This window comes from Equus przewalskii, chromosome 15, assembly GCF_037783145.1.
Source record: "Equus przewalskii isolate Varuska chromosome 15, EquPr2, whole genome shotgun sequence".
NCBI classification, from domain to species: domain Eukaryota; kingdom Metazoa; phylum Chordata; class Mammalia; order Perissodactyla; family Equidae; genus Equus; species Equus przewalskii.
Window position 1 is genome coordinate 81,827,890 of NC_091845.1, and position 21,509 is coordinate 81,849,398.

At 36.8% G+C, this 21,509-nt stretch overlaps 1 long non-coding RNA gene across 2 annotated transcripts in view; it reads right to left on the bottom strand.

Annotated features, from left to right (window-relative positions):
* The window catches only part of LOC139076231 (uncharacterized), a 282,975-nt gene that overhangs the window by 9,659 nt on the left and 251,807 nt on the right, over window positions 1–21,509 (bottom strand). The window lies entirely within an intron of this gene.

Below are 21,509 nucleotides of genomic sequence, written 5' to 3' on the forward strand. Positions count from 1 at the left end.
ATAATTTGCATATAATGCTTAATGAATAATCTCTTCACACACTGTCCCAGCAGCGCTTAGCAACCTGGAACTTCTGCTAACTCTCATAGTAAAATCTTCAAAAACTGCCACTTAGACTATTTTGACAAGATTTTAGACCATGGATTTACATTAAAAAGTATAATGAATATTTAAAATTATATAACACTCAGGGCAAATTTTTTAGAAAACAACTAAATTTTTCTGTTTAAAATGTTCTGCATGTGGATTGTAAAATGGTATAACCATTTTTCAAAACTGTTTGGCTATTTTCTATAAAGTCAGATTAAATCAACTCTATGTCCAGCATTTCTACTCCGAGATATCTATCCAACCAAAATGCAAGCATACATCCACAAAAAGACTCACACAATAATGACCATAGCAACCTATTTGTAACAGCCTAAAACTGGAAACAACCCAAATGTCTATCATCGGAAGAATGATAAACTAAGCATGGTCTATACATACCAGGGAATACTATCTAGCAATAAAAAGGAACAAACTAGTGAGACATGCAGCATAATGTAATATGTCTATTGCAGACATTATGCTGAGAAAAAGTCATTTATGCTAAACAAAGTCATTTATACAAAACTCTAGGCAGACAAAACTAATCTATGGTATAGAAGTCGGAAAATTGGACATAAGAGAATTTTCCAGGGTAATGGAAATATTCCATATCTTGTTTTGTAAACAAATCTCACTGTGGGTTTTTTTCTTTCAGTTTAAAAAATCCATGGCAAAAGAGGAAGCTCACCAAAAAGCAAACAAAAAACCTGGCAAATCTTTACATGCTTAGGACCTAAAGTTTCTATATCAATCGAAGACAACTTACCCATTTCTGAAGAAAATACGAAGTACTAAGGAAATAGTTATTGGGTATCTATTAAATGGAAATCAAAGAATTGGGTAGTAGAAGGACAAAAACATTATGATGAGATGGTGAGAGGAGGAGGAAAAGAACCCAAGTCTGTACCTGGCCCCGCCTTAATTTCTCCCGAGTCCCCAAGCAGCGTATCCCTGACTCATCAGCTTGCTCCCACCACAGCACTGCCTGCCAGGGAGCACCGTTATTCCACTTCTAGGAATACAGTATGGAAATGCCTACTTCTTCCATTTCAGCATTACCAAAGGTAGTTCGGAGACTCAAAATTAACTTACAAAAAAAGGGAAAAATCTTAAATCATAAGGTAAATAAAGAAAAACAGAGAAAAATAGTTTAACTTGTAAAATGGAAAGTGTACTGTTGGCACATTAAAAAAAAATCAGTAATTGTCATGAAAATTTTGGTGTGAAAAGATACCTCCTAAATGTTTAATCCATATGTCTACATTAGTGAACTGCGCCATTATCCAACCTGATGCTCAAGACAGAAATGGGATGGATCCTAGATTCTATTCTCTCCCTCACTTTCTCTTACTGTATTGCTTTCCCGTACACATCGCTCATCAGTTAGGTACTTTTTAAATCTTTCTGAACCCATCTTTTCTTCCCCATTTCTACTGTTATTTCTGTGTGTGACTATGTGAATGTTTCACGCCCCCATCATGTCTTATCTAGACTAATGCAATAGCCTGCTTCCAGGCTCATTGTCTCATCCCACCCCCTCCTCTTGCCAGTGTATTGCCAGAATGAACTTTCTAAAGGGCAAATCTGACCTTGTTATTCTCACAGTGAAGTTCTCAGTCTTTCTACAGCCTTGAGATTATAGCCAACAAGTCGTTAACCTGTCCTCAAGGCCCTTTGTAATGTTTGTCCTTCAAGGTCTCTAGCATTTCCCAGTCTTCTCCACTCATTCCTAAATATTTATGTTTGGGGAGCGTTTAGAGGAGTCTGTGCAGAGTATGGGGAGAGCACACACCAGGTGGTCAGGAAGGCTTCGTAGAGAAAGCTTGGGGTTGGGGGGGTGGTAGATGCTTCCCAAACAGGCAACAGGAGAAGTGCATTTCTAGGAAGGGAGCTGGATGAGCAGGGACAGATGCACAAGCTGAGGAACCAGGACACAGCTCGGCAGAGCTGAGGTTTATGATTCAATATGTGGGTCATGGGAGAGGAAAAATTTGAAGTAAGGAAAGAGTTCAAGGGTAAAACCCTAGAAATATTTGTATGCCAAAGTAAGGAATTTGAATTTGAAACATGGAGAGGTCATCATCATTCTACTAACAATGCTGCAGGCTGGTTAAGAAGAGGCATGGAAAAAACACAAGAGTTAGCAAAGTCTCTGAAAATAAATCATTTTATGGTTGATGACAATTACATTCAGGTTGTTAATTATAAAATATATCATATGACATTCAGACAATAGAACATTATTAGCACTAAAAATCAATGGAGGAAACTTAAATGAATATTACCAAATGAAAAAAGCCAATCTGAAAGGCTATATACTGTATGATTCCAACTATATGACATTATCTAAAAGGCAAAACTATGGAGACAGCAAAAAGATCAGTGGGTGCCAGGGGGATAAGGGGAGAAATGAACAGGGGGACACAGAGGATTTCTACAGCAGTGAAAATACTCTCTATGATGCTATAATGATGAATACATGTCACTGTACATTTGTCCAAACCCATAGAATGTACACCACCAAGAGTGAACCCTAAGGTAAACTATGGACTTTAGGGGATTATGATGTGTCAATGTGGGTTCATCAACCGTAAATAATGTGCCACACTGATAAGTGGTATTGATAATGGGAGAGGCAACGTACGGATGGGGGCAGGGGGTACATGTGAAATCTCTGTATCTTCTTTTCAATTTGTTTGGACCCAAAAACTGCTTTAAAAAATAAGGTCTTTAAAAATAAAAAATAAGAATGTAAAAAAACCTTTTTTTAAAACCCCACATCATATGTTTAGCCTCTCTCTTACCTCTCACACCACTATAAGAAATCATCATAGTGGTCAAAATGATGTTTCAAAAACATGTAAGATTATATTACTTCCCCCACTTTAAAGTTTCTATGGTTTCTTGGGGCATTTGGAATAAAACCGAAAAATTTTACCTGTCTTCAAAAGCCCCGAGTTATTTGGCTCCAGACTTCCAGTCTGTCACTGCATCCTCCCTTCTCCGCCGTGCTCAGTGTGACACCCCAGTCACAGTTTCTCAATTATGCTGATGTCAGTCCTTCTGTAGGGACTCTGCATGCATTCATTCCCCCTGATTCTTAGCACCCTGATTTTTGAACCAGGCTCCTACTTATTATTCAAATCTCAGCTCACTTAGCATCCTCTCATAATTATCTTAATTCTTTGTGTACTTGTTTACTATCTGTCTCTCACACTAGACTACAAATGCCCTGAGAAGGGAGACCTTCTCTATTTTGTTTACCACCCTAAAGCTGGCACCCAGAGGAATGCCTGGCATATAGTACCTGCTCAACAAATAGGTGTTGAATCAGTGAGAGGGAAGCTGAGATTCCTCTTTTACAAAAGAAAACAAAAATCGATATTAAAGCAGCTGATACCTGATGTTTTATAGGTAATTAGATGCGATATATGCCTATGTGCATATCTGCAATGCCCTTCGTTCTAGCCAATTAGCAAAAAAGGAAAAAAATTAAACATGGAAGTTCCCAAATAAAAATAAATAAGTAAAATGTAAAAAAAAACAACAAAAGTCAAAGAAATCAGACAAATATGCAAGTAAAATATTCAACGTGTGAAGTCTGCCTCTTCCTGTTCCTGTAAACCCAACGGTTGTAAGGAGAATGAAATGAGGAGCAGGAAGAGCTCATCCTTGATCCCATCTGGAGAGCTAGTACAAAGAGAGACTCAGAAGAAAGGGAAGGAAAACATGCTGAGGTCACAGAAGGAAACTGAGTTGAAAGGAGGGAAAAAATCTGCATTCCGAGTCATTTGGAACCGAGAAGGCAGGGAGACACGATCTGAGGACCGCGTTCACCAGAGGCGAACAGGCTGAAAAAGAAATCGACATCTGTGAAAGTCTCCTGCGCCCCAGATCTGAGGGGGCAGATAAGGATTGTTTACGTAGCACAAGAAGGTGCTGGGAGAAGGAAGGAACAGGCTCACATGGAAACATATGCTCTCCGAAGCTACTTGCAAAATAAAGCATGCAGTGGAGAGAGAGAAACATCTGTGTTGCACACGAGCAGACCACCAGTAGTGAAGCAGGCTTGAGGTAGAAGGGAAAGGCGGACACAAACAAGATCGGACATTATGTCTTGTCAAAATGACATGTAAAGGCACTGGGTCTGCATCTCATTCTCTGGTGAGTTAACGGGAACTTAGCCATCTGGGGAAATCAAGGATGACTAAACTAGCTCCTTGGTGTTTTCACAGTTTTGCAGAAATGACAAGGCATTCACAAGTTTTTCCAGGGCTCTTTTTTTTTATTCTGATTGGAAAAAAATCCTTTGAAGTAGTTTATTTTTTTTCTTTGAGAAACATATTGTAGAGCTTTTATTCCAAATCTCCTGCAGCAGCAGAAGCAGCTGGATTTCTCATCCTTTGACTGCAGACTTTCTGCACATAATAGCTTTAGAAAGCATTCCTTCACATTCGTAACGATTGTAGGAATTTTCTATAACATTAAATAGAGATTGTTCCACTTTAAATATTAAGAATTGTGAAGTCTGAAATATTCATCTTAAGAATATACATTAAAATTAAAAACTACACTTAATAATGACAAACTGGTTATGATATTTAATAATTTGCTAAAGTATAAAAATAAATTTTAATGTCTTGGCTATCCTCTTTATACTAACTCTATTTTATTGCTAAAATGAAAAGCTAAAAATTAGAACTCAAGCCAAAAGACAACTGGCAATTAGATTACATACAAGCTACACTGGAATTTTGTTATAATTTATTAAAACTTATAGATACCTACATATATGTAAGTTTATATAAACATATAGCCATATTCATCTTCATGCAGATATAAACATAGCATTAGTTCATATATAAATACACTCTTTCATTATAAATACCAACTTATTTCTAAAAGGTAGGGTCTCAGACGGACAATGATGCCAAAAGTACAAGAGGCCAGTGAAAAAAATAAAACTTCAAGTATGTGGCATCTGGTATCCACTGTGGGATTCCTAAAATTATTTTTTTTATATTACATAAAATGTGTAGAAAACACAAATGTCTAAGGAAAGAAAACTATTAAAATCATAGAAACCTCTTTTGAAGCACCTTGATAGTATAAAAATGTCAGAGACGTAAGCACTCACAACAATCAGACAGAAAAGAGTAATTGTGGGGTAAACACAGAAAGCAAAGAGTAACTTTAGAGTAAATGTGGGCTAAGTGTAGTTGAAAAAATGAAAGTGAAAAACATCCATTATAGCATACAGATGATAAGCCCGCTCCACGTAAAAGTACAAGAGTCAAATTTGTGATGTTTGGCTTTTGCAACATCTTGGGATCCTTTGTGCTCCTCTCTCTAAACAAGTGTTCACCCCCAGTCCCCAACTCGGCTGTTCCTCACGTATTCCCACCACTTTTCCTTCTCTGCACTCACCCAAAGTGATGTTACCTCTGTGTCCTACTTCGGCCTTCCTTGATTTCGTCCATGGAAGAAAAGAGGACCTACATCTATTGAGAGCTTACTAAATGCCTACTTTGTAATGTATATCTTATCTAATGCTTACAACAATCCTGTAGTTTTATTGTCCCTATCTTTAAACACATGGAAATTAACACTCGAATATAGAATTAGTGTAAAATGCTGAATTAAGAATTGACACAGATATTACTCCAAAAAATTATATTATTTCTCTTAAAGTATATTTTCTGTCTATAATTTATTACTGACTGGATTATTAATATCTGATAATGGCAGTATGTCATGACTCTAAATTATCGTTGTCAATTGCCAACAATTTTAAAGAGAGAGATTTATTTTTCACCCCTCTGACTATTCAAGTGATCTATGCTTATCACAGAAATTTCTAAAATATAGAATAATATGAAGACAATAATTGTCACTTTAACCAAATCACCCAGAGGGGAAAACCATTGTTAACATTTTAGAATAGAACCTTTTAGCTTTTTTCTGCACTGCCTATTTTATGTGTCCCTACTCCCTGTCTTGTCTGTACCAAGAACTGATACATTTGAAAAATTCCGAGCAGAATGATAGTCCTTTGAGGAAGATCACTTTGATCAAGATCTTTTCTAAAGTCTCAATGGCTGATTCCATTTAACGGTGAGTCTTCCAGCAGCAAATGGCCCAATTCTAATGCTCAAATCAAGGAAGACTGGACATTGACTTCTGGAATGGCAGAGTGAGAATCTCAGGGAACCATTCAGGCTCCCACAAAAACCACAGAAGTACTGACACAACAATGAAAAGTAACCAGTTCTAGAACTCTAGAAATTAACCAAAGCCACCGAGCTATATCTTAAGGCTTGAAATTCCAGGTGCTGCCTCGATATCTTTGAGTCTCATAGGGCCCCAAAGGTCTAGCCATGAGTTTACCTATTCTTGCCAGATAAGCCTCCCACTCACCCAACCAGGAAAGCTCCCCCACTCCCCACCCCACCCCCCGCCCAGGTGGTTCCCCTATCAGCTGCTCTCCGCCTGGCCCTCAACCTAACTTGTTTCACCTCCCTGCCAGCCAGTGAAATTATTCAAACAAGCCAGTCATATTCTCCTGAGAGAAACAAGGGCACCCCACTCTCCTATTATTACAAGGCCCCTTTTGGTTCACTCTTTCAACTGCAAACTCTTTGGGGCCTTGCATGGCATGCAGTGTTCTCCTGCCATAGACTACACCTATAATGACTCATAAACTGCTGCCAGTCTCATCTGTCCAGTGCTGGATGTCCTGGGTTCGCCCAGCTTGTGCTGTTTAGGCTACTGGAGCCCTCTTTCACCAATAGAGTGAATAGGAATGATCAGAATAGGAACAAAGTAAAAATCATCTATGCAAGAGAAACTATTGACCTTTTTTGATGGTGGGGATCTGTGATATTTTAAGTTGAGGCTATTCCCATCCTTCTGCTCTCCACACTCAGACATGCAATAGCCCTGAAAAGCACATAGTCTTGCAGCAAATCGAGAGAACTGAAGTCTTTTGGAGCTCTGTAAGAAACACCATCCCCAGCAGACAGTCAATGTAATGTCCAAACATCCACTCTGTGGAAAATCTCTATTACCAAGGTATTATGGCTTTTTGACTTAACTCAGATTTCAGCTTGGCCAAGGGGAGAGGTGAGGAGTACTAGCCCCAGGTCGTTACTGAAACAATACCAATTTGCTGGCAACATTGCAGCAGCTAAAGTGATTATTTTAGCTGAAGCCAAAAAGAGTCTGGCCAGGAATTTAAAATGAAATCTTGGGGAATAAAATGGCTGCAGGGAAATTTGAAAATCTCTGCATATTTCTGGACATCTAAAAGACTGCACGAGCACACACACAGCCCTGGACAAGAAGAAGGCCCCATTCATTTCTGGCTGAACTTGAGGCCCTGAGCAAGTATAGAGTGAAGGCTAAGGCTGTCTTATAAACGGCCTGAGGTTTGGAGGCATGCCATGGCAAAGGGTAGAAGATATACAGACAAGGTATTTAAGGCTGACCACCAAATTATACTGAATCGGGGTGGCGCATAGGAAGCCAGCTATAAAATTTTAAATAAGAATTACTTTAAACCAAAAATAATTTTTAAAATTTCTGATTAAAAAAATCCAGCAAAGAGGGCCAGCACAGTGGCATAGTGGTTAAGTTCACACGTTCCACTTTGGCAGCCCAGGGTTTGCGGGTTCAGATCCTGGGCATGGACCTACACACTGCTCATCAAGTCACACTGTGGTGGCATTCCCACATATTAAAAAATGGAGGAAGATTGGCACAGATGTTAGCTCAGGGCCAATCTTCCTCAAGCCAAAAGAAGAAGATTGGCAACAGATGTTAGCTCGGGGCCAATCTTCCTCAAACACACACACAAAAAAAAGCCAGCAGAAAATCTAGTGGTTGCACACTGCAGGAAATACCCCTGATATTTTGTGGCTTCAGTCCCAGACCACCACAATAAAGCAAACATCACAATAAAGCAAGTCAAACGAATTTTTCGGTTTCCCAATACTTGTAAAAGTTATGTTTACACTACACTGTAGTCTATTAAGTGTGCAATAGCATTATGTCTAAAAAAATGTGCATACCTTAATTAAAAATACGTCATTGCTAAAAAATGCTAACCATCATCTGAGCCTTCTGTGAGTCGTAATCTTTTGGCTGGTGGAGGGTCGTGCCTTGATGCTGAGGGTTGCTGACTGATCAGGGTGGTGGCTGCTGAAGGTTGGGGTGGCTGGCAATGTCTTAAAATAAGACAACAATGAAGTTTGCTTCACGGGTGATTCTTCCTCTCATGAATGAGTTCTCTGTAGCATGTGATGCTGGTTGATAGCATTTTGCCCACATTAGAACCTCTTTCAAAATTGAAGTCAATCCTCTCCAACTCTGCTGCTGCTTTACTAAGTTTATGGAATATTCAAATCCTGTGCTGTCATTTCAACAATCTTCACAGCATCTTCAACAGGAGTAGATTCCATCTCAAGAAACGGCTTTCTTTGCTCATCCATAAGTAACTCTTCACCTGTTAAAGTTTTACCATGAGATTGCTGCAATTCAGTCACATCTTCGGGTTCCACTTGCTATTTCCACCACATCTGTAGTACTTTCTCCACTATAGTCTTGAACCCCTCAAAGTCACCCATGAAGGTTGTAATTGACTTCTCCCAAACTCCTGCTGATCTTGATATTTTGTCCTCTTTCCATGAATTACAAATGTTCTTAATGGCATCTAGAATGATGAATTCTTTCCAGAAGGTTTTCCATTTACTTTGCCCAGGTCCATCAGACGAAATACTATGTATGGCAGCTATAGCCTTACAAAATGTATTTCTTAAATAATAAGACTTGAAAGTCAAAGTTAATCCTTGATCCATGGGCTGCAGAATACATGTTGTGTTAGCAGACGTGGAAACATTATTCTCGTACATCTCCATCTGAGCTCTTGGGTGACCAGGTGTGCTGTCAATGAGCAGTAATATTTTGAAACTAATCTTTTTTCCTGAACAGTAGTTCTCAACAGTGGGCTTAACATATTCAGTAAACCATGTTGTAAACAGATGTGCTGTCATCCAGGCTTTCTTATTCCATTTACAGAGCACAGACAGAGTAGATTTAGCGTAATTCTTAAGGGCCCTAGGATTTTCAAAATGGTAAGCAAGCATTGGCTTCAATGTAAGGTCACCAGCTGCATTAGCCTCTAACAAGAGAGTCAGTCTGTCCGTTGAAGCCAGGCATTGACTTCTCTTCTCTAGCTATAAAAGTTCTAGATGGCATCTTCTTCTAAAACTATGAGACATTTAAAACAAAAATGTCTGGGGCTGGCACCGTGGCCAAGTGGTTAAGTTTGCATGCTCTGCTTCTGGTGGCCCAGGGTTTTGCTGGTTTGAATCCTGGGCCCGGACATGGCAGCACTCATCAGGCCATGCTGAGGCGGCATCGCACATAGCACAACTAGGAGGACCCACAACTAAAAATACACAACTATGTACCAGGGGGAATTGGGGAGAAAAAGGAAAAATTAAAAAAAAAATGTAAAGCAAGAAGTGTGCCACACAGAAAGGCAAAAAGGGGACAAAAGATGTCCCTGAGGCGGCTCATCTTTTGGACTTGGTAGATAAAGATTTTAAACCATCTATTATAAATATGTTCAAAGAACTAATGAAAAGTATATCTAAAGAAATAGAAATATGACAACAAATGTCTCACGAAGAATATCAGAGATGGAAAAAGTTTTTAAATAACCAAATGGAAATAGTTTTGCAGTCGAAAAGTACAATAACTGAAAATAAAAACTCATAGGAGGGACTCAAAAACAGAGCCCAGCTGACAAAAGAAAGAACCATGAAACTTGATAGTTCAAGAAAGATTATCCAATCTGAGGACCAGAAATAAAAGGCATGAAAAAAATGAACAGGGCTTCAGAGATCTGAACACCAACAGGTCTTCAGACACCAGAAAGCATTCCAACATACACATGATAGATATTTCATGAAGAGAAGAGAAAGGAAAGAAAAGATATTTGAAGAAATATTGGTCAAAAACTTCCCAAATGTGATGAAAACTATTAATCCAGTTATCCAAGAGGCTCAATGAGCTTCAGGTAAAAACCTAAAAAAATAATCATACCTACCATAGTCTAATTGAGATATATATATAGATAGCTCAGAGTCTAATTGAGAACAAAGATGAAGAGAAAATCTTGAAAGCAACAAAAAGAAACAACTTATCACATACGAGGACTTCTCAATAAGATTGAAAACTTACTTCTTATCAGAAACCATGGAGTCCAGAAAGCAGTGGGATGACATATTAAAAGTGCTGGGGGAAAAAGTCTATAAACCTAGAATTCTATACCCAGCAAAATTATCCTTCAAAAATTTAAGGAGACATAAGATATTGCCAAAAAAAATAAGAGAGAGAGAGAATCTGCCACTAGCAACTCTGCCCTATAGTAATTATTAAAGAGTTCTTCAGGCTGATAGGAAAGGACGCAAGCCAGCAACTTGAAGTCACATGAAGAAATAAAGAGCATCAGTAAATGTAACTACATAAGTAAACAAAAAAGACAGAATAAATATCTTTTTGTTTGTAACTATTTTTTCTACTATCCTATTTAAAGGCAAATGCATAAATCAGTAATGATAAAACTGTGTTGATGAGCTTATAATGTATAAAATCTAATTTGTGTGACAATTATAACACAAAGGAAGTGGGAGAGAATGGATCTCTATTAGAACAAAGTACTGTATGCTATTGAAATTAAGTTGGTATCAATCTAAAGTGGATTAAGACATTATTTGTAATTCCCATGATAACCACAAAACCAAAACCAAAAATATATATATAATTTTTAAAAAAGGAAATTAAAATTGTATACTAAAAAATATTTATTTAACCCAAAGGAAGGAGGTAAGGGGGGAATAGAGGAAGAAAAAAGACAAAAGACATACAGAAAACAAAGTAGCAGATGTAAATCTTACTTTATCCATAGTTACGTTAAATGTAAATAGAGTAATTACTCCAATCAAAAAGCAGAGATTAGAAAATGGATAAAAAATCACCTACAGATTTGCTGTTTACCAAAGGCACAAGCAGATTGAAAGTAAAAGGGTGGAAAAAATATAACATAAAGGCACTAAAGAAAAGAAAGCTTAAGGAGCTATGTTAATATTAGACAAAATAGACGTTAAGACAAAAATTGTTTCTAGAGTAAATACAAATGTTCTATTATGATAAAAGGATGAATCCACCAGGAAATTGAACAAGTATAAACATATATGTACCTAACAACAGAACCCCAAAGTACATGAAGCAAAAACTGACAAAATTGAAAGGAGAAATAGATAATGCAACACTAAGAGTTAGAGACATCAATACCCTATTTTTGATAATAGATAGAGGTTGCATGAATGGCAATTTCACATCTTAATTACAGGCACCTAGATCTGTGCGGTCTCCCACACCAGAAATCAAGCGCTTTTCACACATTCTCTCCTTTACTTTCAACATCATATCATCACATATTCTCAACATATGTCTTAAATCTATTGATTTCTTCTCTCCATTACCAGTGCCACCACTTTAGTTGAAACCACCATCATTTTTCCTTAGAGTAACCTAATAGATTCCCTTACTAATCTCTCATTTTCCGCTTTTCCCGCCTTCAGTTCATTTTTCACATAACAGCAAGTGCCATGTATTTTTTAATGTTTGTTGTATCATGTCACTGCCCTTCATGCAACCTTTATAAGCTTTCCATTGTATTTAAAATAAAATCCAAATTCTTGTCCATGGCTACAAAGCTCTGTGTTGTCTGGGTCTGCCTGATTCTCTAAAGAAATTTTGCATTCCTGAATCTCCTTTCTCTTGCCAGATGATCTCTTTCTGTTTATCAAACCCACCAAGCTCTTTTTCAATTTTGCTTTCAAGCCTGCCATTCCTTCCACTTTGAACTCTCTAGGTCTCAGCTTAAATACATTCTTCCCCGGAAACGACTTCCTTGATCCCCTAATTCAAACCACATCTCCTTACCACTCTGTTTCATGGGCACTATACATTTCCCTTCATAGGGCTTATCAATTTTTGATTACATATTAGTGGTATTATTTAAAAGTTCTTTGAAAGCTGACACCAACCTTTATCAGTTTTTGTCTGATTTTTAACAGCTTAACCTAAAGAAAATATACACAGCAAATTTTAATTTGATATTCATAAATAATTACAAAGGTTAAATGTTTCCTGTGACTTCTTCAGACTAATCTTCTGTGAATGAGTTCTCTTCTGAGGTGGACTATGAGGAGAGAGGGAAACATTTATAAATCTCTTTAAAGTAGCTGCAATAATATGTTTTATGGCTAAATTCTTCCTGGGTGTCTTTTTCCCTAGGATCGAAAATCCTTTTTATCTCTGGTTATTCCATCTCACTCAGTCAACGTACATAATCCTTGGTATTCTAGAATTTTATAAAGGTCATTCAAATATACTTTAATCAGGCTTTAAATACATATTCTTTCACCGTCTTTGTTATTAATAATGGCCAATGGTGTCCTGGTTTATGGTTATTTCAGACAAACTTTGAGGCACGTTAAGGAATGTGTGTTGAGAAACATTGAGTGGGTACAACTTCTTAGAATTAAAATGTGTAAGCATAAAATTGGTTAATGTTTTCTTGAGAATATATTTTCTTTGCTTAAAATGTTGGTAATATTAAGAACATCATTTTTCAGTTTTCAGAAAGGGAAATTGAAACTTTTTTGCATATTTTATTTTAATAAAATTTTAACAGTCTTATAAGTTCATGCTGTTTGGAGATTATGTTCAACTTCCTGGAAAGTCCTTTTCCACTAAAAGTAGTTGATCAGATTGAGAATGCTTGGCTAGGGTGAAATATATTACATTTGTTCACACTCCTTCAACATTTGGTGCCATTAGTGTAACAAGTTTTCTGACTGACATAAACATTTGATGCTGTGCCCAGAAGTTATTTATGAGAAATTAATCATTATTTTCAAAAGCCTTTTGTGAGTGGTAGGTTCTAATGAATTTACACTATCAATGTATAAAAAAGTCTATGCTTTTAACTTCTAAAACTATATACTATTTATATTGTACAAGAATTTAGTTTATATCATATAATTTGCCACCATAACGCAGTGAGTAGTCTCTGTCTGCCCTAGATAGAAACTGCTTTTCTATACTCACATACAGAGATAAATATACACGTACAGACATGTCTCATGCATTAACAAGCTGTTGGTGGAAAAGTTTAATTAAAATGAGGAGGCGATTAGAGGCTCAATAATCGGGAAGCTACCTTTTAATGATTGTTTCTCTGTTCTGTTGTTCCTGAGTCATAAGTCTCAAGTTCAGCTTCCTTACTAAGGAAAGCCAGTCGCTGGGATAGAGTTAAGTCTTAAGTGTACTATTTTTCCAAGGAAAACATTAAAATTGGTCTCAAAAGTGTGCTCACTCATAATGTGAAGATCTCAAATAAATCTCTTCTAAGAAAATGAAGGCTGTTTCCGACTCTTCCCGGACACAGCATGGACTTTCAAATTTTCACATTCCAGTTGACTTGAGGGAAATGACTCATTCCAGTGCTTGGTGAAACGGTTGACATCAAAAACATCCAGAAGGAACTCAGAAATGCTCACTTCACCAGGGTAGCAAAGAAACTGTGAATAAAAGATATGTGGAGGAAGAAAAGTGCCTAAAACATCGTTTAAATCTTCAGCGTCTTTCAGCGGGAGTAACATATTTCAGTGCTCCGCATTACTCTGAAGGAGGTGTACAGAGACAGTTACTTCGCTGGGTTGTGTTACTCTGAGTCTCCATGTGGCCCGATCCTCAGCACTTAACTGCTTATATACCTGGTATTTTCACATCGTTATTGTGAAGAGTTGAAAGCATTGTTGTCCGTTTGAATCTTCCTTTGCTCAATAAAACACAGAGGAGATAGATATTTGGCACAAATAGATAATATCGAGTCAACTTGATACTAGGAGCTGACAATTAACTTTTCAGAGATTGAAAGCAGATAGCAAGGGACTCCTCTGAAGTGCCAGACTCTCTTTGACAGTGGCAACGCCAGACTTTATACACAGGAATCTAAGGGCAACAGTCTAATTTAAATAGGAGGCTAAAGGCATTGTCTAGAAGTGACAAAAAAGCACTTTTTAACATGGATTGCGAGTTTATTTGGGATGGTTTGAATCTACGTTTGCTTAGCAAGTACCATTTTAACTTGGATTGTGTCTTTATTTGGTGACTTAGTGGAGAGATGGGACACAATGAAAGACTCTGACGTTTTCATTGTGTACAAAGAATCAAGAAGACCTGAGCAGTCCCTGAGAGATTAAAGTAAGCCCAAAATTATGTGCCTTAACTTGTTAAATCAGAATAAATATCCATACAGAAATAGTATTATAAGAATTTGTATGTGACTGAGAATTAGAATCGTTAAGATATTCTTAAGAAGTTTAGCTCCTGCCGTCCAAAACCATACTTATCATGTCATCTACATGCCATAAAGGCACTATCTAGAAGTCACTTATATGCTATCAATCATGTCCTTAACTGTAGTCATTATGCCAGTCCTGGTGCATTAATATATCCTTGTAGTCAAGAATTTATTCAACTTTAATAGTTAATTAGGACCTACTATCTGCTTACTTCATCCTGCATCTTATACATTACATGCTTGCTGAGTTGAACAGGTAGGCTAAAAAGCCTCTATTGCTTCAAGGGAGATAACTAGTCTAGGCTAGTCTAAAAGGGATTCCAGAAACATTCAAGCAACGCCTTGAACAGAGTGTCATACTGATCTTTCACATGTGGAATGTAGGCCAAGTTCACATCTGGTTATCCTTAAAATGCTCTTCTCAGCATCCTTCCTGTCCTCTTCCCTATGTTGCTCACCTAACAGCACAGCCAAGCAGGGCTTCTTGATGTTTCCTACAAGTGCCTCACGGTGTCCTACCTTTGTGCCCATGTCCTAGCCATTTCTTTGATCCAGAATGCTCTTCGCATTATTCCTATTGTTCCTATCATATCATTTATATTGTTCCTCTTGCAATTCTACTTCAAGAGTTCTCAAATGACACATCCTTCCCGAAGCTTTTTCTTTCTCCTCAATTAGACATAATTGACACATCATATCACTTCCTCCTTTGTGCCTTTCTGTTGACATATGCCACTTTCTACCCTGTATGATAGGAGTTTTTTATCCTTAGCTTTTCCTCTTTATTAAATTGTAATCTCTTTGAGGACAAAGGACAGATACTGTTCAACAATTTGTAGCCACTGATGTTCCGTAAGTATTTGTTGAATTGAAAGCTTATTTGCCAAAGTAGTTCCCTGGGTTCTACATATCTAGATTACCATTGATGGTAATACTTAAGCCACAAATAGCATGGTACAGTGTAAAGTAGCATGAACATCACCTGGAAACTTATTAGAAATACAGAATCTCAGGACCCACCCCAGACCCAGTGAATCAGAATCTGCATTTTAAAAAGATCTCAGGTGATTTATATGCACCTTAAATTTTGAGAAGCATTGTTTAAAGTTCATATATTTTAAAATCAAAAAGCCTGCATGTGAGTCTAGGCTTCACCATTTACTAACTAAGACTCATTAGACAAGTTAAGAAAGCTCAATGGTTTCCATCCTGGGTGACTGATGGGAACAGGGAAATCAGGAGGCACACAGTAATCAGGAAATGGAAATTTGCTCATGCAAAGATATAGGTATTACAATGAGGCAAACATGAAGAATCACAATATCATATGCTGTATTCTAACTCGTGTTCAGAATCACTATGTCTTTTAAGTGCAGTGTAGAAAAGCCTCATAGCAGAGTGTTCTAATCAAAACTATACATAGAAGTCATGGACATCTATAAGATGTCGTCTATAATTGAGGAAGATTTTTTCATAGAAAAAGAAGAATGAACTGTAGGAGATTGTCAAATGGAAGGAGAGTTAAAAGACTATTGCAATAATAGAGTGAGAATTTATATTGGTCTAAACAAAGGAAGTATCAACAGGAGTGGAATCAAGGAATGGATTTCAAATACGTTGGAGAATGAGCATCACTGGATTGTGGAGATTGGGGAGATGTAAGACAGAAAGCGTCGTGGAGAATTTGAAAATGCCTGAGCTATAGAGTCTTGGAGAGCATTAGCTGAGAGTACAAATACAAAAGGAAAAACAAGGGAGAAAGAAAAAGAGAGGAAGCCGCGTGAGTCCAGTCACCACCACTGGACAAATTAGAAAAAAATGTACCCCTACACTGGGATTCACACAGTAGGGGCACAACCTGAGAAGTGATGCTGGGCATGAATTTCAGCTCCCCAACCCCCACAGCCCACCACTGCCCAGTGCCCTTTTGCACAACATTTGGCCATGATCCTAGAAAGAGAGGATGCTAAGGGTTACTTCAAGGTTCTAGTGAATATCCATTTGATGATCAACAAAAGGAGAAAACAGCATAAGGTATGTGAAAGTCATGTGCATGAAATGTTAATAGGAAAGACAACAGTTAATATTTCTTCAGCCTCTCACTACTCATACCTGTTCATGCAGAAGTGTTGAAATCCTCTCAAATTCCGTATCCTTGTGACCTGCTATTGTTAAATCCACCATAACAAAATGAAACAAAGTACACAGCATGAGGACTTTCTCTTTCTTCTTTCTACTTCCGTATTTGGAGGAAGTGTGATTGGTAAAAACTTGAAATGGAAAAAGTCCATGTTCAGGGTCTATTGGAACCCAAGAAAATGAATATATAAAGGAATTTCTTAAAAGGAAAGCATTTTTATTGGGAATAGTATTATTTTAGATACTTATATGCATATAAGGTCCTGAAGAATCAAAAGAAATAAAAAGGATAGCATATTGTAAATTAATCTTTTTCAACCAATTTCCTCAATATATTCAACATTTTTAACATATTCTGTAACATAATTCGGTTGGTGTTGCATTAAATGTTCTAAAATTCTGAAACCATAAAGATTTTAGACATGATTTAAACAAACCAAATATGACTTTAGTATTCTAGGTAGCTCATTTACCTATAAAAAGCAATCTTTTCAGTGGTGTCATTTGTAAAATGAACTTCATGGTCCATTTAAATTTGGTAAGGATAGATGGGTTGGGTTAATTGGAGGGTAAAATAATTTTCAGAAAACCACATTGTGGTCGAATATATGCATAATTTCACACCTGTTCTTGACTCTATCTTGTGGAAGCAATTTAAACAAGGCTTAGGGAAAAATGTGTTTTAGAAGTTATAACATCCTAACTTTCTGCTACAGTTTATCACTGTAAAAATCATTTCTATAATTGTGCAGTCTTGCTTGCATTACTTGTTAATTAGCTTTAATTATACTTTCAGCCAATTACTCAAAATCTGACCTTTTCTAACAAAAGTCAGGCAAGAAGAATGTAGGTGAGGCGCAGGAACTAAACCGTATGTAATAAACAAATTGGTGATAGTGATTTTTTACTTTTTGCTTACCTACTCAATGCACGGGCGACCCATTACCAGTCACATTTTCTCTTCTCCATTTTCATGAAATCCATTGCATTTCCCACAGAATCCTCTAACAAACCAGAATATAAAAATGGTATCTAACCTTTACAGAGTGAGCAGCTTAAATGGACTTTTGATGATCTGGAATGAATTTAGTTGATAGCTGTCATGAAATCGAGTCTTAATTTATTACCATATATTTGAAAAAACATATCCTATAAACAAAACTTTGAGTTATATTATCTGTAAGGAAATGGGAAATGTATCACTTATTTAATTATAATCTGCTATTGCTATTCTTTTCCAGAAAAAAATTTTACCAGCTACATCACTTTCTAAGGTATGTAAATTTAGCACAAGCCATTTAATGGAATGTGAGGAGTTGACAATGTCAACACCTTGTCCTTTGCTATGGGAGAACCACCCACATTCTATATCTACTTGTACCTGAAATTCATGCTCACCAAGACTGGAGAACAATTAAAAATTCTGTGAGTTTGTAAATTGTTGGGGAGATTTAAAAAAAAATCATCTGTTAAATAGTATATTAGGGAAACTGAAATGCATGCAATAATTATTTAAAATAACCTTTATTTTAATTGGTGACAAACAAGTATAAAGGAAAAATTTAAATCACAAGGAAACTCTACAGTATATGTCCTTTTAGGGCTTTACATGACTCTTTTTGCATAGCTGTGGTTAAACTAAACTATCAGTTTTATTTCATGGTTTTACACAAAAAAATATACCCAGAACTTTTCAATATTATTTTTAAAAAACTCTCATAAAATTATTTTAAAAGTTTCCTAACAGTCTATGCTATGTATATGTTCATTTATTTTAATTCTTAACATAATAACTTAATCCTAAGCGATTCTGAAGTTTTCGAGAGATATATTTGCATCTTTAAAGCCCACAAGTTCTGCTTCTTCTCTCTATTTCCCGAACAACTCTACTTGCTTCTACGCAGAAGACTTAAGGGGAAACTCTCAAAGTCTTAATGACATATGGTTGAATATTTAATTTGCTTCCAATGCTGTGAAGCTCATATTTATAAATAAAATGTTGTCTGCATTTTAGATAATTTTAATACTTGTTTATTCCCTTTATAGATTTGGTTACTTTGTTGATATAGGAAATCAACAGCACTATGTGGATTCTGGTGCTTTTTTTGTTTTTTTTTTTTTTGAGGAAGATTAGCCGTGAGCTAACATCTGTGCCCATCTTCCTGTATTTTATATGTGGGACACTTGCCACAGCATGGCTTGATAAGTGTTGCGTAGGTCTGCACCCACGATCCAAACCAGAAAACCCCTGGCCCCTGAAGCGGAGCACGCAAACTCAACTGGTGCCCCACCAGGCTGGTCCTGCAGAATTTGGCATTTTTAATAAAATTAGTACATTGGCTTTTCTTAGAAAGCCTGGAAGAATACGGAAAAGAATGAGGAAAGCTTTGCCTAAACCTCAAATTCTCCTTGATTTTACCCCAGGCTTTCAAAACTCTAACCTTGGTGTTCTTTCCTCCCAGCTAAATTGCAAGCTCATTGAGGCTAGAGACCATATATTAAAATTCCGGGTTCCACGATTTCTAGCACAGTGTTCCTTATGTTAAGATCATCTCAACTAATGGTGATGAAGATGATAATAATGATAATGAAAAAAGGGGAAAACGGTAAACTTTAAAATATGAGTGATCAACAGGATTAATTTCGGTTGCACATTTAGAAGCATAGATGTCCTCTTCAAAGTTCTCTATTCTTTCTGTATCTTCCTGTATACAGTCGGCAGTCCATATCCCCAGCTTCCACCAACTGCAGATCAAAAGGCCTACAATGTTACATCTGTACTGAACATGTACAGACTTTTTTTTCTTGTCATTATTCCCTAAACAATACAGTATAACAACTATTTACATAGCTTTTACATTATATTAGGTATTATAAGTAATCTGATTTAAAGTATACAGGAAGATGTGATAGGTTATATGCGCATACCATACATTTTATATAAGGGACTTGAGTACTCATGGATTTTGGCATCTGTAGAGGTCCTGGAACCAATGCCTTGTGCATACTGAGGGACAACCGTAATGCATTTATTGAACCATGCATGCAGAGCACGGAGCTCATAAAGAACTCTTCAGTGTACCCTCCACGTCTGCTTCATTGGTTGAGTTGTATATTTAATAAAAGTCAGTTATCTTTGAATCCAGAATGTTTATTTCAACTGGGCTTGCTCCTGAACTTACGTAATTTAATTAAATATTTCATAACCCAGTGAAATATGAGTGCAGTGAGAAAGATAAATTCTTGTTCCCATGAAAGTTGAATTCTTTGGAAAGACTAGATATAGGCGAATGGCTGAAGAAATGTTGTTGTTTAAATCTATTCAAGATAATCATAAAAATCTTGAGAAAAGAAATGTTAATCGAGAAGAATGCTGAATTTAGATTACTTTAAATGTGTTTTTAAGTTCTTACTCTAGTTCAAAGACAAGCCAGAAATTACAGATAACTCAGATGGGTTGAGTCTTATTCAAGAAAGATGTTGGGGACCTCCAATCTGCATATCCATTCTAGAAACAAAAACAGCTTCCTCCACACATAATTTTAAGATAAGTTTAAAAACATGATTAAGGTATGAATGTATCTTTTTATGATTTTTTTTTATTTTTAAACAGCTTTTTTAAAAAAATAAACTCAAAGTAATAAGAGGTTTTAAATTTTAGGTTTAAAGTGGGGTCTAAATTGATGTCTCAGTTCTGACACTAACTAGCAGAAGAAGTTTGGGCTACACTCCACTCTTCTCTAAACTGAATTCTTCTCAGCAATAAGATGTAACTGGAGTAGATTACCTCTGTGGTCACCTCCAACTCTTGGAGGGGAAGAGGGGGCTATGATTACACAGGCAATAAGTTCCAATATACCATGATAGAGAAAAAAACGTATAAAACTGGTTAAACCACTAAGTATTAAAATCACTGGGGAAATTAGAAATCAGTAGGTTTAGTTAAATACAAAATACCCCCCTCCACTACCCATTCTTTTCTTCATTCTATTCATATTGAACAATGTCGACTCCACCAAGTTTTAACAAGGAACACGGCTGCCCAGGCAGAGACTATGTTTCCCAGGCTCCCTTGCAACTAGGTGTGGCTAAGTTCTTAAAAACGGGACGTAAGGAGAAGTGATATAGGCAATTTATGGGGTGAGAGAAGCCAACATTGACCATACAGAACATAGAAACGCCCTAGAAAGTGGTGAAGCACCCGTATGGAAGCAACTTGGTTCTTTGGATGACTCTGTGGGCCAGAGTCCCCTCTCAGACTACCCAACCACCTCAGGAGGGTTACACAAATATTAAATAAACATAGAACTTTTTTGGGCTGTGGTATTTTGTAGAGTAGCTTAGCCCATAGCTATGTATTTAGCACAGGTTTTTTCTTCCATCAAAAGAAGGAATTACTATGTATTTTTATGGTTTAATTAATGGGATTAATTTTTGTTTATAACCTGCATTTCAAGCTTTGATCAATACAATAAAATTAGTGTAATTTAAATATTTTTCTGTATTTCTCTGCCCAAACATATTTTAAGATTCTTGAGGTCAGACTCTTGCTTCCTGGAAGTACCAAGCAGATATCCAAGTAATGACAACACTACACACACTTGTGCTGTGTAAGAAGTAGCTTGATATGGGGATAGAACACCAACTTGGAGTAGTTCAAACCTCAGCTTTTGTGCTTATTAACCAAATGACTTTGGGCCTAATCTTTACATGTAAAGTGCCTACTGCATATGAGCTACTCAAAAAACATTACTTTCAAGAGTACTCTGTAAAATTCATAGACAGTTGCAAAACAAGGTAAACAATGTTTTGTAATTCATCACAAATTGATTTTACCTGT